At 44.6% G+C, this 16,845-nt stretch overlaps 1 protein-coding gene and 2 pseudogenes across 2 annotated transcripts in view; 2 read left to right on the top strand and 1 right to left on the bottom strand.

Annotated features, from left to right (window-relative positions):
- Positions 1-16,845, top strand: part of ABCG2 (ATP binding cassette subfamily G member 2 (JR blood group)) — a 449,463-nt gene that overhangs the window by 90,987 nt on the left and 341,631 nt on the right. The gene's annotated exons all lie outside the window — the stretch shown is intronic.
- On the bottom strand, positions 12,165-12,283 carry LOC134940344 (5S ribosomal RNA; annotated as a pseudogene).
- LOC134940333 (5S ribosomal RNA) lies at positions 14,813-14,931 on the top strand (annotated as a pseudogene).

Genomic DNA, 16,845 nt, shown 5'->3' with positions numbered 1-16,845 from the left:
ACAAAAAATGCTAGATAAAATTTGCTTTTGGGGTAATTTGAGGCAGCATTAATTTATTTTTTAAATAGAATCTATTTTTTGTTGAAATTTCATTAAATTTGGGGTGCATAATCTAATGAAAAAGATGATTTTGGTGTAATTTGAGGCCATTTTTATTTTATAACCCAAGGATTCTGTATGGTGTGATACGGGAGGAGGTCCATGGGGGGGGGGGGGGTGTGACACCATGAGTTACCCCACCGGGTGACACCACTCCTAGTGACGCCTCTGGTCCACAGTTCATCAATTTTCTGCTTGGTTATCTTGGTACTTTAAATGTTATTTTTCCGTGAGGTTTATGTGCATATTCAAAGTCTCCAAAAAGGTAGGACTTGCCCTCCAATGGTGTGCAGTTTGACTGGTGCATGCTCCACACATGAGTTGGTAGTAAGTGGTGAGGGGGTGTTTTGCCTGCAAAACTGGGGTATTCAAAGCCAGGTCCTAGTACATCCAAGCTCCTCTCACCAACGTTTCTTCAGGGTGTTTGAGGATGAGCTCCCCTCACCCCCTGCTACCTACCAATATGAAGGTGCTGACCAAGGTTCTGGCAACTCATCTTAATCCAGATTATTATGTCAATCATTCATCGAGACCAGCTTCATGTCTGATCAATCTACTGCTCTTCAGGTTTTGCATTAGGAAGAGGACCTGTGGTAACGGTCTCTCCAGATGTTGTAAAAGCATTTCACTTTGTCAGATGACCCTTCTTCAGGGAAACTATCTCTGGGCACATTTATTGTATACTGCCCCTACTGCCTGTATCTGTGTTGATGGATTTGTTTCCATCTCCCTTTAGTCATGGGGCACCTAATAGAGATGTCACCTTGCCTATATGCGATGGCGTGTAGTTTTGAGGTTATGTCTGAGTTCTAGGAAATACACGATTGTCGTTTATGCTGATTATCTGTTACTCTTTTTGGCCAGTTCTAAAACCCCTTTACAAAATGTTCTTCAAGTAGTGGACCATTTTGATTCTTTACATTGGAAGAATTCCCATACAGGTATTTTCCCATATATGGGGGAGACTACTGTGGTACCCTGTACAGATATTCCCTTGCATGTTGGGTTAATTGTGTGGATATTTGGAACTCTGATATGTCAGATTATATTGCTCTGAATGTTTATCAGGGAAGCAGTCAGGATCCTGGCTCTCGGTATCCCGGCAGTCAGAACACCGACCCTATCCTGAATGCGACCACCGGCATCCAGAATGGGTATACCATCCCGGCGCCAGAATATAGACAGCCAGAATCCCGAACGAGGAAAGACTGCGCCGCAAGGCAGGTAAGCTGCGCGGGTGGGGGGTTATGTTTAGGCTGCGGTGGCAGAGGGTGAGGGTCAGGCTGTGTCCTGGGGAGGGGGGGGGTGTTAGGTTTAGGCTGCAGGGGGAGGGTTAGATTTAGACAGCGGGGACACAGGGTTAGGTTTAGGCACCTACGGGGTGAAGTTAGTTAGGCACCAAGGGGGGAGGTTAGGTTTAGGCTGCAGGGAGGGAGGGTTAGGGGGTTGGGGCGAGGAAAGCACACCCCTTACCCCTGTCAACTTCATAAAAATTGGGATCCCAGCGTTGGTATTTCAAGCACCGGTATTCCATGCACCGGTAAATTATACTACTCCCTTTTATCCACAGCTAGAATGTCTTAAATCTAGAATGCAAAGCTTGTGGAGGTTACAACTATCATTGACAGGGAGGATAAATCTGTTACAATGCAGGTAAAACTAGAGCATCTTAAGTTCTACTTACAGTCTCCAGTCTTTCTGGAAAATTTACAGTTATGGGTCATCTCAGTTATGTTCTGAGTTTGCTGTTCCAAAGGATTGATTTTTATTGTTACTTGCAGCTGTGATCTATAGCTTTGCTATTTTCAGAAGATTCCCTGGAAAAAAATGTATGCACTCTGGGTTCCTTTTATTTATTCATATCTCTGAAGTGCGCAACAGACTCATGGGTTAACTCCTCTCAAAAGCTGTTGGGCGAGTACATGGGCCCCTCAAGAGATGATGAGTGGGGATACGCTTTGGGGAGTCCTAAGTGAAGCTGCTATATTTAATTTTCTGCAGATTCAACTCTTTAGAATTCATATGACATATCTTACACCAAAGTGATTATTTAAATTTGGAGGGAAGCTTGAGTCTAAGGGTGAGATGTAGTAACCAATCAGCTTCCAGCTATCCTTTTATCTAGAACATTTTCTAAAATGATAGCTAGAATCTGATCAGTTTCCATGGGCAACATCTTCTCTTCTACGTATACGTTAGTATATGTACCCTTTTGAGTGAGTGCAAGAGACCTGGTTGCCTCTGGACTAAAGGGCCCCATACACTACTGCGACATGTCCACCCTGGCAGGATCGCCCAAGATGCATTGTATGCTGTCCTTTTGCATACAATGTATCTTGGGCGATCCTGGCCGATCCCAGCCACGCCTGTAGGGTCGGACCAGATTGAATGTGCTGCACATTCAATCTGATGCTCACGGGGCTGCGCATCGGACTGGATCGGATACACAGCCAAAATGCCCGATTTCACCCAATCTATCGTGCCGAATGCCCGAATTGGGCTGAAATCGAGCATAATCGTTCTAGTGTATGTGCCCTTTAGTTTAGTTTAAATATGCATTCAATTTTATGTTTCTTACATCTAGCCATAGCCAGATTAAAGGGGGATGCAGGGCATACTGTACCCCAGGCCCCCCATTGTTTGGGTGCCCCCCAGCCAGAACACACTGACATCACTAGCTTTTCCTCTTATGCAACAGCAGAACCAGGCAGCCAGAATGCGAGCAGGACAGTATGCAGTGCAGGCAGAGACACAGGAGTATCCGGTTTCATGAGATACCGACCATAGTAGAGAGAAGAGGGTGGAGAGAGCTGTAAGTGACTCAGGGATCCCAGCTTCTCCTCCTTCCTGCCTAGGAGTCTGGGTCCTGTGTAACCTTCTATCTAATAAGGGTCTAGATAGAGACACACACACAGAGTCCTCCTGCGTCCTGTCCCATTGTGCAAGTAGATACTGCTATTCTTGCATTCTATGTGCATTTTAAGGTTGTTTTAAGTTGCCTTCGTTGTACTACAAGTACATTTTATAAAATAGTTGTCTTTCAATTAGGTGGAGCTATAAACAGTACCCAGGCACTATTAAACTATTAGTTTAAATCTAATATACACCATTGGTTTAAATTTTATATACTCAATCCATACATCCCAACATAACCCATACCAGGAGGGACAAAATGCTCTCTACCTGGACTTCTTTAAATTATGATTGCAATCACCTGTGTTGAAACTTGTAGTGAGCTTGGACAGATCTAGTCTCAGCCTGGTGTGAGAGTAAATTAGGGATGTGGAGTAGGGGGAGCTGAGGTGCTGTCTTACTAGACCATCTAAGGCAAAGGTGAGTTCTATAGACTGCAGACGAGAGAGTATATGAGTAGCAAAGCTATGCACTTGAAAATAAACAAAAAGAAGGAAAGAGTGGGGTATCTCTTTAAATTGGGATAGAGTAAGTACCGCTGAGAATTCAAGAATTTAAATAATAATCTGAGTCCCTGAAAGATGCCAACCACAAACAAATTCATTAACCTCCCCACCCTGGAAGTCTGTGTTTGATACAAAGGATGAAACAATGAGTTTGACAAAGAGAGCCCTAAACGTTTCCTAAATTGGCACCAAGCCTTGCAGGGAGTAAATAGGCGTAGATTCATACGTATGTCAGACAAGGTCGTGTTATCAGAGAAACAGAGTTACCAAATTACAATGAGGCGATAAAGCTTGTTCCAGTGTTCCATTAACAAAGTTATCCCTACCCCCTAGCCAATCCAATGCATATCTATAATTAGCAGCCAGAGAGTAGTCTTCTGGGCAAGGAAGATTAATTCCTCCGAGGTGATGGAAGTTGTTTCACTTTAAATAGCGCAATATCGGGGCATTTATTCACCCAAATAAAGTTAATTAAGGCTTTATTTATAGTGTGTATATCACATTTTGACAACGGAAACGGATGCATTTGGATGGGATACAGCAAGCGAGGGAAGGAGACCATTTTATAAAGGTGACATCTACCCAAATAGGAGATCGGAAGATGTTGCCATTTCGCAAAATCCTCCCCCAATGCCTCAGTTTTGTCAAAGTTAATCAAAAATCCAGACACTTGATTAAAATCTCATAACGTAGCCAGTAAGGAGGGAAAAGCCAGTGTGGGGTCACTGAAATATAATAGGTCGTCTGCAAAAGTAGAAACTTTAATGTCATAAGGGCCGACCGTAATTCCTTTCCATGAAGCATCACGTATAAAAGTACGAATCAATGGATCCAGGAACAAATTAGAAAGTAAGGGAGAAAGAGGGTAACCTTGACGTGTCCCACCATTGATTATGAGAAATGCCTGGGGTTGTGCTTAAAGTAGGCGAAATATGCATATGAACTCTACACCAAACTGCTGAACATGGACAACTCTATTTGAGACTAGGAGACACGGTAGAACGCCTTGTCGGAGCTGTACAGCAAGCCAATCGCCTTGAGTAGTACATTGCTACAATCAACATATGAATATTGTCCCTCATTCCGAGCTGATCGCACGAAGCTACTTTTTGCAGCCCGTGCGATCAACTAGACAACGCCTATTGTGCAGCCCCACTATGCAAAAAATGTTTTGTGGAAAAGAAGACCAGGGTCAGACTTACTTACCCTGTGCGACAGATCCAGCGACGAAGGTCCCGGAATTGACGTCGGAAAGTCCGCCCTCCAAATGCCTGGACATGCCTGCGTTCGCCTCGGCACGCCTTGAAAACGGTCAGTTGACGCCCTGGAATGGCACGTGTGCACATTGCGGGTGCCGTGCAGGTGCAGTCCCGACCCGTTCGCACCGCAGCGATGAACTGCTGCGTGCGAACGGGCCGGAATGACCTCCATTATGCACTGAGGTTCTATTTCGGACAAATCCATTCTGAGTAGGATGTAAAAACTGTTGTAAAACAGATTGGAGCCGTGAAGCGATTCATTTAGTAAATCATCTTAGATCCTGGTTCAGCAAAGAAATGGGGTGATAGGATTGTACATTACAAGGGCCTTTCCCCGGTTTCGGAAAAAAAACCCACTATTCTGGTGTCATTGAAGCCAGTGGGAGGGGGGTTCTCTTGTAACAATGAGTTGAAGAGAGACAGAAAATGAGGCATTAAATCGGGAGCCAACATTCGATAATACTCTGCCCCAAACCCATCTGGCTAGGAGATTTAACTTTATGCAAGCACTTTATTAAAGTAAGTACAGTAGTTCTGGTTCAGTGACCGGTACCGTCAATGACACCCTTTCCTCCTCTGTCAAAACAGGCAAGCCCGCCTCTTCAAGAAACTGCATACCTATAATCGGGTAGTCATGGGGCGCCTCATATAGATTTTTATAAAATTGAAGAAACGCCTTAGAGATATTAGGTGTACCTAAGACAGTTGAAGAGGAATCAGTATTTAATTGAGAAATGCGAGAAGGGGCAGAGTATGATCAAACCAGATTTGCTAACAATCTACCATGGAAAAATCTATTCCTTTTGCATGTCATAAGAAAACTTCGCCCGTTAAGTGCATAATGAGTCATAAAGTTGCTTAGCAGCAAGATATGCCCGTCGATGTTCAAATGAGTTCTGTAATAAAAGTGTATCGTATGTTTTTGTCAAACTACGACTAAGTTCATTTAACTGAGCAGTTAATAGCCTGCGTCTCCTGGAAACATTTTCTATAATCTGTCCATGCAGCACCGGCTTCGAAGCTGACCAGAACAAATTAATATCCTCCACATGTGTAATATTATCATCTACATCATGCTTCAACCTGTGGCCATCCAGCTGTTGTGGAACTAGGCATCCCAGCATGCCCTGCCTCGGTTTTAGCATGCCTTTTTAGCAAGGGCATGCTGGAATGCAGTGATCACGCTAAGCCAAAAAAAAGTGGATCCAAGGCAGGGACCCTTCACTTTAAAAAAGAAATAAAAATGGGGTCCTACCTGTCCTTTTCTGGGTCCCATCGGAATTAAGGTTCTTATTAATGATTCAAATATAAAAACAAACAACTTGATTTGGACATTAAAAAGTGTTGCGAGGGGTGTAACAATGCTGCTGGGCTGTGTAGCTTACAGGACACTCTGCACCAGAGCTGTAACAAGACATTTTGGCGCCCTTTGGCAGAAGTGAATTGGTTCTCCCCCTCCCATATTCCAAAACACGTAAGCATGGACAGTGCGTGCAGCAAAAATGTATGGGCTTGGCTTCGTGAGGAAGGGGCGTGGCCACAGTGCCAATTCAAATTGCACCAGGCAGAGCACGTTATACACATTGCGTCAGGCAGAGCACGTTATACACATTGCGTCAGGCAGAGCACGTTATACACATTGCGTCAGGCAGAGCACGTTATACACATTGCACCAGGCAGAGCACGTTATACACATTGCACCAGGCAGAGCACGTTATACACATTGCACCAGGCAGAGCACGTTATACACATTGCGCCAGGCAGAGCATGTTATACACATTGTGCCAGGCAGAGCACGTCATACACATTCCGCTAGGTAGAGCACGTTATACACACTGCACCAGGTAGAGCACGTTATGCACACTGCACCAGGTAGAGCACGTTATGCACACTGCACCAGGTAGAGCACGTTATGCACACTGCACCAGGTAGAGCACGTTATACACACTGCACCAGGTAGAGCACTTAGACACATTGCAGCCACCTCCTCAGACCCCAGACACACCGGGAATCCCGCACAGCAAGTCCAGCCACCACCTGCTTGTGTTAATGCCCCTCACTGGCCCCGCTGCATAAGACGTGACACTAAGTTTCTCACATGTGGTTATACCATGACCCCTGTGGGAAACCGGCAGCCGCGTTTACAGCCATTCAAGCCACATACCAGCTGACATCCACTGCAGTAGCACTTTGGACTCACTCACCGCGGCGGCTATAACATGATTCACGGTCCCCCTACACCACGCGACCTGCACCGCAACCACGGTGGAAAACAGCAAGAGTCCAGAGGCACCACCATCCCAGTCCCCCCCCCCCCCCCAGACGCTGCGGGAACCCCCCCCCCCACAACAAGCCCAGCCACCACCTGTGAGACTCTCAGACGTCATGTCCACTCACTCACTGGGCTGCCGCGGAGGCTCTAACATCACCCGGCGACCCAAATGCACAGACTCATGGTACAGGGATCTCTTCAGGCCAGGGAGCTGCACCATGCCCGGTCCCATAGGCGCCAATAAGGAGTGGAAAGGCTCCACCTCTTCTGTTTAAATCTTGCAGCCGGGACAGCAGCTACAGATTGGCTGCCTCGGAGCGCATCCCCAGGGACCCTCCCAGTTTAGAAAACTGAGTCACAGGTCCTCAAATGTGGGTAAAATATACGCCATGGCGCGTTTTTACGATCGCTGGGATGTGTAGTTCCACAGCAGCTAGAGGGCCACAGGTTGAAGACCCATGATCTACATAGATGAGGAATGCATATAAATAAAGGAGGAGGAGGAGGATGTATGCAAAAATGTGATGATTTGTCCATGTAGGCTGGAAGTCTCCAATTGTTTGACTGGAAGGTGAACCAAACCGGAGCATGGTCAGACAAGGATTTATAGTCTCTATCTGGGTTTTAATAACACATTGTAAGAGGGTATCAGCAACTAGCCAATAGTCTAAACAATAGGAAGAGTGGATGGGGTGGGAGTAAAATGTGTACTCGCGGGACTCCAGGAATCACAGGGTTTCAAAGTGTTGGTCAGTAGGGACAAGGATGGGGATGTAGGAATACTTGGAGAACTAGCAGAGGTAGATCTATCCAAGCCCGGAGATTGGACACAATTAAAGTCCCCACCATAAATAATTTCCCCCTCCGCCCATTCCTGTATCTTGCCATAAAGACCTGAAAAGAAAGGGGCATTGGTGTCTGTAGGGGCATAAATAGTAGCAATGGTATAGAGAACACCATAAATGGTGAGTTTTATAAATAGTGACTTTCTGCATCAAATAGACAATCACTGATGCTATAAGTAAGATGTATGCCAAAGAGAATTAACCCCCTCCCCCCCCCCCCCCCCTGCCATTTAGGAAGCGGCTTTAAAGTCCCCTATCCAAGAATCCCTCACTACATTAGGGTCAGAGGATTTCCAATGGGTTTCCTGTAATAAAGCAATATCGGGCTTCAAACGTTTGAGAGAGGAGAGAATTACTTTTCTCTTAATAGGTGTATTGAGTCCCTCCACATTCCATGTCACAAGTTTAAGTATTGTTTGCACCCTAGAGGAAGAAGTTGTGTTAGTAGCCATTTAACCCACTCCTACACTAGGCCAGAGAACAGAAGCAGTGTTCATGAACCTAAATACCCTGCCCGTCCCAGCAAGTGGGCAAATGGGGAACACACTGAAGCTAGGGCAGCACCAAAATAAACACAAAAATGGCAACCGCAACAGACTATGTGTGTGAATAGCAAGTAAATAGTCAGTAAGTGTCATCAACATTATACAAACCCAAAAAGACAGGATCATGGTTCGCTCCACAACATTAAAAAAAAGAAAAGAAAAAAAGACCCCAGTCACAAGGGTGTAATAGTTGCTGGAGCAAGCCATTAGACAGCTGTAATATAAAGTAGAAAATGAAAAGGTGAGATGGGAAAAAAGTAGAATGGGGAGTAAGCTGGATAACAAAGAAAAATAGCAAGATAAGAAATATGAGAGTGTCCAGGAAAGATTTGGGAAAATAGAACAAAAAGAAATGCAGGTAGCAATCGTCTGGTGTGGGACACCAGTAACCAAAGTAAGCAAGTCCTGTACATGCAGGATCAGTACAGTTAAGGATTAACCATTATGTAAACCAAAACACAATATTTACCAGTAACCTCAATAGTCCATCCCTGGAGAACGTGGTGAGGTCAATGAGTCCACAAAGTTCTTTGCTGTATGAGAAGAATCAAAGAAATAAGCTTTCCCGGCATAAGAGACCCTCAATTTGGCTGGGTAAAGTAGTGCAGAATGGTGTCCCAACTCAAAAAGCCATTTACAGATCGTGGAGAATTTTCTCTGTTTCGCAGCAACCATAGGAGAAAGACTGAAACAATAAGATCTTGTATTCTTGACACCATAGATCAGGATGTTTTCTATACGCTTCCAATAGCTGGATCTTGTCAGCATAATTAAGGATCCTCATGAGGATAGGTTGAGGTCTTTCTTTAGTGGACTGGCGATCGTGGCCGATGCGATGGACACGTTCTACTAGGAGGGAACCAGCGTCGGAGACACACACCCGAGCTCCCTAGGTAGCCATTGAGTGACAAGTTGCATAAAATCTTGGGGCTTCACCGACTCCAGAAGCCCGATAAGGCAGACATTGTTTCTCCTATTTCTGTTTTAGAGACCTGAGCTTTTCTTGAATGGACGGTACAATTTTTTTCTTGTTCTGCTAGCTCCGTTCTAGCTGTAGTGAGATCATCTTCTAAATTAGATTCTCTGTTTGGCCTCAGATAGATGTTGATCACGGTGATTCAATTGAGTGAGAGCAGAATCGAGTGAATCCTTCATGGGAGCCAGTTTCTGGTCCAGCAATGAGGATCATATATCCGTAATCTCACGTGTCATAAAAGATTTAGCAGAGTCCATTGCGGATACAAGCGAGGATTGACCTCGGGGACTGGTACCAAGCCCAGATGCAGGGATGGGGGGCTATCAGCAGCGGTATTATCACGACCCCGACCTTTACCCGTCTGGGTGCCACGGAGATTCTGAGGCGATTTGTCCATCATAAGAATAGAAAATGTTCACACAGCAGTGGTAGCGATTACCAGCAATACTAGATGAAATAGGGTAATTCGTGGTAAAGAGATTATAAAATAGAAGCTGGCCAGCAGAGCTGAACAGCAGGGTCTCTCTGGCTGAGCGGGCGTGGCACTGGCACTGGCATCTGAGATCACAATTGAGCTGCAGGGGAGACTGAGAGAGACAGCATGGCGCACTGGAAGGAGGAAGAGATTAGGGAGCTGCTTTCTGTTAGAGGGTAGGAGGAGATCCGGAAGCAGATCACTGGGACAGTGAAGGACGCCACAGTGTACACCAACATTGCCAAGATACTTGCCTCAAGGGGCACTGAGCGGACACAGCAGCAGGTAGTGAACAAATTGAAAGCTCTCAGAAAATTTGACAACAAAGTTCACAGGAGAAAAAGTGGTGCTGCTAGAATGGAGTGGGCTTACTATGATCAGTGCAATGAAGTTTTTGGCAATTCTGCACTGGTTAATCTCATTGCCACTTCATCGTCCAGTTGTGCATCCTCACGAAGCGTTACCCCAGAGAACAGCCATCCATTCCACTGACGCCAGTCCATTTCTTATGACACTCAAGTCTATTGCAGGGCTGACACGGGTTCTGTCTGAAAGAGGTCGACCGGGAATAATCCAAGTTAAATGTGCTGTGTGAAAGGGGATTAGGAACTGTAACTCGGGTTTTTCCCGGTTTCACAAAACTAGGAAAAACCCGGCATTTTGAGATTTTTCTGTCTGAAAGTGGTATAAATGAATTTTTCTTTGAGAAACAACAATGTGTTTATTAAGCAGTATACATCTGCATTGTGCTGATTATTGCAGCCATCACCACACCTGGGGGGTCATTCAGATCTGATAGCTGCTGTGCGTTTTTGCACAGCAGGCGATCAGGTGCTAACTGTGCATGCGTATGCACCACAATACGCAAGCGCGTCTGACAACAACAAAGGGCATCGCTGGCCAGCGTCAGGATGGTGCGAAAATTCTAATCACATGGACGTTCGCAAGGTGATTTGATAGGAGGAGGCCGTTTGTGGATGGTAATTGACAGTTTACTGGGAGTGTTCGGAAAAACGAAGGCATTCCCAAGCTTTTTCAGGGAGGATGTCTGATGTCAGCTTCGGCCCGATCAGCCTGATTCTATCGCACTGGAGGAGTAAGTCCTGGGCTGTGCATAGACTGCACAAAGTGAATTTTAGCAGCTCGGCGTACACATAGGAACGCACACTTGTACAGCGAATATACACTCCCACAGTAGGCGGCGACTATCTGATCGCAGGACAGCAAAATTAGCCCAGCGATCAGATCTGAATGACCCCCCTAGTTAGAGCCAAAACAAACTGTACAGTAACATTATGCGCCATCAGTATACACCTGCATTGTGCTTATTAGTGCAGCCTTTGTCACACTTATTTAGACTCTAAATAGGTGTGGTGATGGCTGCAATAATCTGCACAATGCAGGTGTATAATGAAGGAGCATAATGAGTGTATAAAGCTGTAATACAGCCGATGCCAGGCGGAGCAAAACCAGGACACGTCTTTCTTCCTAACCCGCCAGGCAGAGCCCCTGGATGTATATGGATTATGGACAGATCACCCCTTGTCAGATACACCACTTAACGACAGAGCACCCCTGGACTGATACACCAGCCCTACAGCAAACAAGCAGCCCCACGCCACACAACCCAGCACTGAGACGACACGTCCGTTCAGTGCACTCTCCATAGCCGGAATGAAAATGGCGCCGATCACCGGGACCTTTATAGAATCCAAAACCCTGCGAGAAACTGACAGTGGGATGATATCGTTAAAAAAACAAACTATTATTGCAGAACTTGTTTGAACAGATATCTTCAGTTTTATTTATTTTATGAACCAATTTGATACAGGTATAAAAGGAGAAAAGAAGACTCTTTTGTGGGCGCACTCTTGTGTAATTATGAAAGTATCAAAGAAATAGATTAAAATTCAATATTTATTGATAATGAACATAAAACACATAGTAGTTGAATGTGCAGGTAGAGAAAAAAAGGTAAATGAATAAACACTGGAACCGGTAATGCTGATGTTAATGTCAGATAATGATTCCAAGCTGCCTGGGTAGCATAAATCTTTCAAATGTATGGTAAATCCGAAAATAGGTCTCAAACGACTGCCTGGGCTGTACAATCTTAAAATAGAGCTAGACACTTGGCGCCTCAATAATTTTGATTAATAATCAGATCGGCTGTATTGCTTGTAACTGGCGTCAGAATAGAGATTAGAAAACTGATTGAATAAAGAAAAGATGAATCTGCTGTCGGTGTTAGACACTGAGCCTGGCCACCCAAATATTCTACTAAACCCAGTATTCCTCAAGAGTCTCCCACTCGAGTACTAACTTGGCCCAACACTGCTTAGCTTCCAAGATCGGAAGGATTCGGGCGTTACCAGTGTGGTATGATAGTAGAGAATTATTAAAGGTGCTACTGGAATCACCGATGAGAGTTCATGAAGTGAAGAAGAAGGTAACGGGGAGGGGGTATAGTGAGAAGGGGGATCTGCTGCCAATGTTAGACAGGGGTGAGCCCCTGAATCAATGGTGAGAGTCCCGAAATTGTAGCGATAGTCAGAAAAAGAAATTCTCAATGAGACAGTCGTTCTCAGTGATTATGGTTGCTCAATGTATAATGGTATCGGGTGTAAATACCGGATAGTGAGTATAATCACCTGTAAACCACTGAGTGATAGCCACGTTGAAAAAGGGGGGGGGGAAGCAAAGGAGAAGGCTCTGCAAATGGTATCACAATGTTGATACTAATAGTAGATAATATCTCCAAAGGAGTCAAAATAACCTTAAATTAGTTGATATAAATACACCGCTATTGCGAAATGGATATCCACAAAAGATAGATCACTGAAGTATAGTTAAATATGAAAAAAACACCAAACATCAATTAATGCTGGTCTCAAATACTATTTGGACCTGGATTGAATATATAGCCGAGTCTGAATTAATGGCTATGAGAATGAATCAATGATGGATAATTAAATTGAATTAAATAAATTAATGAATCCAGTCAAAAAAATCTAAGTAAATACAGCTACTGAAAAGGGATATTTCTTTAAGAGCTGTAATGGTTTTGATACTAAGACAAAGATAGATCATTCAGAAAATTGATAGAGCCACCGTTAATAATAAATAGATCTAGATAAATACAGGCTACTAAAAACGGTATAAATTGCATGCAAGAAATAAGAGACTATAGTAGCACGGGTAAACCTTAGAAAATAAATAGGTTTAAATACAGGCTACTAGAAAATTAATATGTATTGCATAGAAAAAAAGACAGTATAATCACACGGGTAAACCTGGAAACAGATATTACCCGTGTCGATGTCTTTATGGGAATCAGGTGCCGTGTAGCAGTACTGTGAATCCAGGGGACGAATAGCCGCGTGGTTGATGTGGGATGAAGTGCCAATTCGTCAAAATGCAGATCTGTGGTCACAGGATAATAGAGTCCGATGTCGGTCAGGGTTCTGTGCGGATCCAGTAATCAGAAAAGTTCAGTGAATGTGGGATGCGGCGCAGGAAAGCAGTGGGGAATGTCCATAAACAGCCGTGTCAGAGTCCCGGCATTGTGTCAGACATACATCAGGAAGTGACCAAGCCCGGTGAATGGGCGAAACGCGTCTTCCGACCCTCAGCTACTCTGGGACCACAGATGTCTCCGTCTGCCTAACCGTGCATCACCATCAGCTGAACGGCAATACAGCTTCCGAGACTCACAGCGCATCCTCACGGCATGTATGTCTGACACAATGCCGGGACTCTGACACGGCTGTTTATGGACATTCCCCACTGCTTTCCTGCGCCGCATCCCACATTCACTGAACTTTTCTGATTACTGGATCCGCACAGAACCCTGACCGACATCGGACTCTATTATCCTGTGACCACAGATCTGCATTTTGACGAATTGGCACTTCATCCCACATCAACCACGCGGCTATTCGTCCCCTGGATTCACAGTACTGCTACACGGCACCTGATTCCCATAAAGACATCGACACGGGTAATATCTGTTTCCAGGTTTACCCGTGTGATTATACTGTCTTTTTTTCTATGCAATACATATTAATTTTCTAGTAGCCTGTATTTAAACCTATTTATTTTCTAAGGTTTACCCGTGCTACTATAGTCTCTTATTTCTTGCATGCAATTTATACCGTTTTTAGTAGCCTGTATTTATCTAGATCTATTTATTATTAACGGTGGCTCTATCAATTTTCTGAATGATCTATCTTTGTCTTAGTATCAAAACCATTACAGCTCTTAAAGAAATATCCCTTTTCAGTAGCTGTATTTACTTAGATTTTTTTGACTGTGGATTCATTAATTTATTTAATTCAATTTAATTATCCATCATTGATTCATTCTCATAGCCATTAATTCAGACTCGGCTATATATTCAATCCAGGTCCAAATAGTATTTGAGACCAGCATTAATTGATGTTTGGTGTTTTTTTCATATTTAACTATACTTCAGTGATCTATCTTTTGTGGATATCCATTTCGCAATAGCGGTGTATTTATATCAACTAATTTAAGGTTATTTTGACTCCTTTGGAGATATTATCTACTATTAGTATCAACATTGTGATACCATTTGCAGAGCCTTCTCCTTTGCTTCCCCCCCCCCCCTTTTTTCAACGTGGCTATCACTCAGTGGTTTACAGGTGATTATACTCACTATCCGGTATTTACACCCGATACCATTATACATTGAGCAACCATAATCACTGAGAACGACTGTCTCATTGAGAATTTCTTTTTCTGACTATCGCTACAATTTCGGGACTCTCACCATTGATTCAGGGGCTCACCCCTGTCTAACATTGGCAGCAGATCCCCCTTCTCACTATACCCCCTCCCCGTTACCTTCTTCTTCACTTCATGAACTCTCATCGGTGATTCCAGTAGCACCTTTAATAATTCTCTACTATCATACCACACTGGTAACGCCCGAATCCTTCCGATCTTGGAAGCTAAGCAGTGTTGGGCCAAGTTAGTACTCGAGTGGGAGACTCTTGAGGAATACTGGGTTTAGTAGAATATTTGGGTGGCCAGGCTCAGTGTCTAACACCGACAGCAGATTCATCTTTTCTTTATTCAATCAGTTTTCTAATCTCTATTCTGACGCCAGTTACAAGCAATACAGCCGATCTGATTATTAATCAAAATTATTGAGGCGCCAAGTGTCTAGCTCTATTTTAAGATTGTACAGCCCAGGCAGTCGTTTGAGACCTATTTTCGGATTTACCATACATTTGAAAGATTTATGCTACCCAGGCAGCTTGGAATCATTATCTGACATTAACATCAGCATTACCGGTTCCAGTGTTTATTCATTTACCTTTTTTTCTCTACCTGCACATTCAACTACTATGTGTTTTATGTTCATTATCAATAAATATTGAATTTTAATCTATTTCTTTGATACTTTCATAATTACACAAGAGTGCGCCCACAAAAGAGTCTTCTTTTCTCCTTTTGTCTAACATGTTTCATTACTGACTCAGGGTGCACCGCCAAACGTAGATTGATTAGAAAAAAATATTTTTTTCTTTCTCTCATCAGTATATCTTGGTATATAAATTATCTGCTGTTTAATCTATTTATTAACTGTGCGGTATAACCCCTATACATGACTTGATACAGGTATAGTCAGGGCTTACAACCGTGTCAGGCAGTACAACAGTGGGGGTCTCTCAGTGATGAACCATGCAGCATGTAAACTTGAAAACAGATGATCATGTCCTTTTCTCTAACGTCCTAGTGGATGCTGGGGACTCCGTAAGGACCATGGGGATAGACGGGCTCCGAAGGAGACATGGGCACTTTAAGAAAGAATTTAGGTTCTGGTGTGCACTGGCTCCTCCCTCTATGCCCCTCCTCCAGACCTCCGTTTGATACTGTGACCAGACGAGCTGGGTGCTTTTCAGTGAGCTCTCCTGAGTTTGCTGAGAGAAAGTATTTTGTTAGGTTTTTTATTTTCAGGGAGCTCTGCTGGCAACAGACTCCCTGCATCGTGGGACTGAGGGGAGAGAAGCAGCCCTACTCTCTGAAGCTAGGTCCTGCTTCTTAGGCTACTGGACACCATTAGCTCCAGAGGGATCGTACGCAGGATCTCACCCTCGCCGTCCGATCCCAGAGCCGCGCCGCCGTCCCCCTCGCAGAGCCGGAAGACAGAAGCCGGGTAAGTATGAGAAGCAAAGAAGACTTCACAGACGGCAGAAGACTCCGTTCTTCACTGACGTAATGCACAGCACTGCAGCTGTGCGCCATTGCTCCCACACACCTCACATACTCCGGTCACTGTAAGGGCGCAGGGAGAGAGGGGGGGGGGGGGCGGGCGCCCTGGGCAGCATTTGGGACCTCTTTTGGCAAAAGTTAAACATATATACAGCTGGGCCCTGTATATATGTATGAGCCCCTGCCAAAAATTGCATATTTAAGCGGGACAGAAGCCCGCCGCCGAGGGGGCGGGGCTTCTTCCTTAGCACTCACCAGCGCCATTTTTTCTCCACAGCTCCGCTGAGAGGAAGCTCCCCAGGCTCTCCCCTGCAGATACACGGTAGAAGAGGGTAAAAAGAGAGGGGCGGCACATAATTAGGCGCAAAAAACAATATATAAACAGCAGCTACTGGGTTAACATTAAGTTACTGTGTTATTCCTGGGTTTATAGCGCTGGGGTGTGTGCTGGCATACTCTCTCTCTCTCTGTCTCTCCTAAGGGCCTTGTGGGGGAACTGTCTTCAAAAAGGGCATTCCCTGTGTGTGTGGTGTGTCGGTACGCTTGTGTCGACATGTCGGATGAGGAAGGCTATGTGGAAGCAGAGCGGGAGTAAATGAATGTGGTGTCTCCGCCGACGGCGCCGACACCTGATTGGATGGATATGTGGAAGGTTTTAAATGATAATGTTAATTCCTTGCATAAAAGGTTAGGAAAAGCTGAAGCCTCAGGACAT

This window comes from Pseudophryne corroboree, chromosome 1 (genome assembly GCF_028390025.1).
Source record: "Pseudophryne corroboree isolate aPseCor3 chromosome 1, aPseCor3.hap2, whole genome shotgun sequence".
NCBI classification, from domain to species: domain Eukaryota; kingdom Metazoa; phylum Chordata; class Amphibia; order Anura; family Myobatrachidae; genus Pseudophryne; species Pseudophryne corroboree.
Note: the sequence above shows the minus strand (reverse complement) of the source record. Positions and strands in the feature narration are given on the sequence as shown.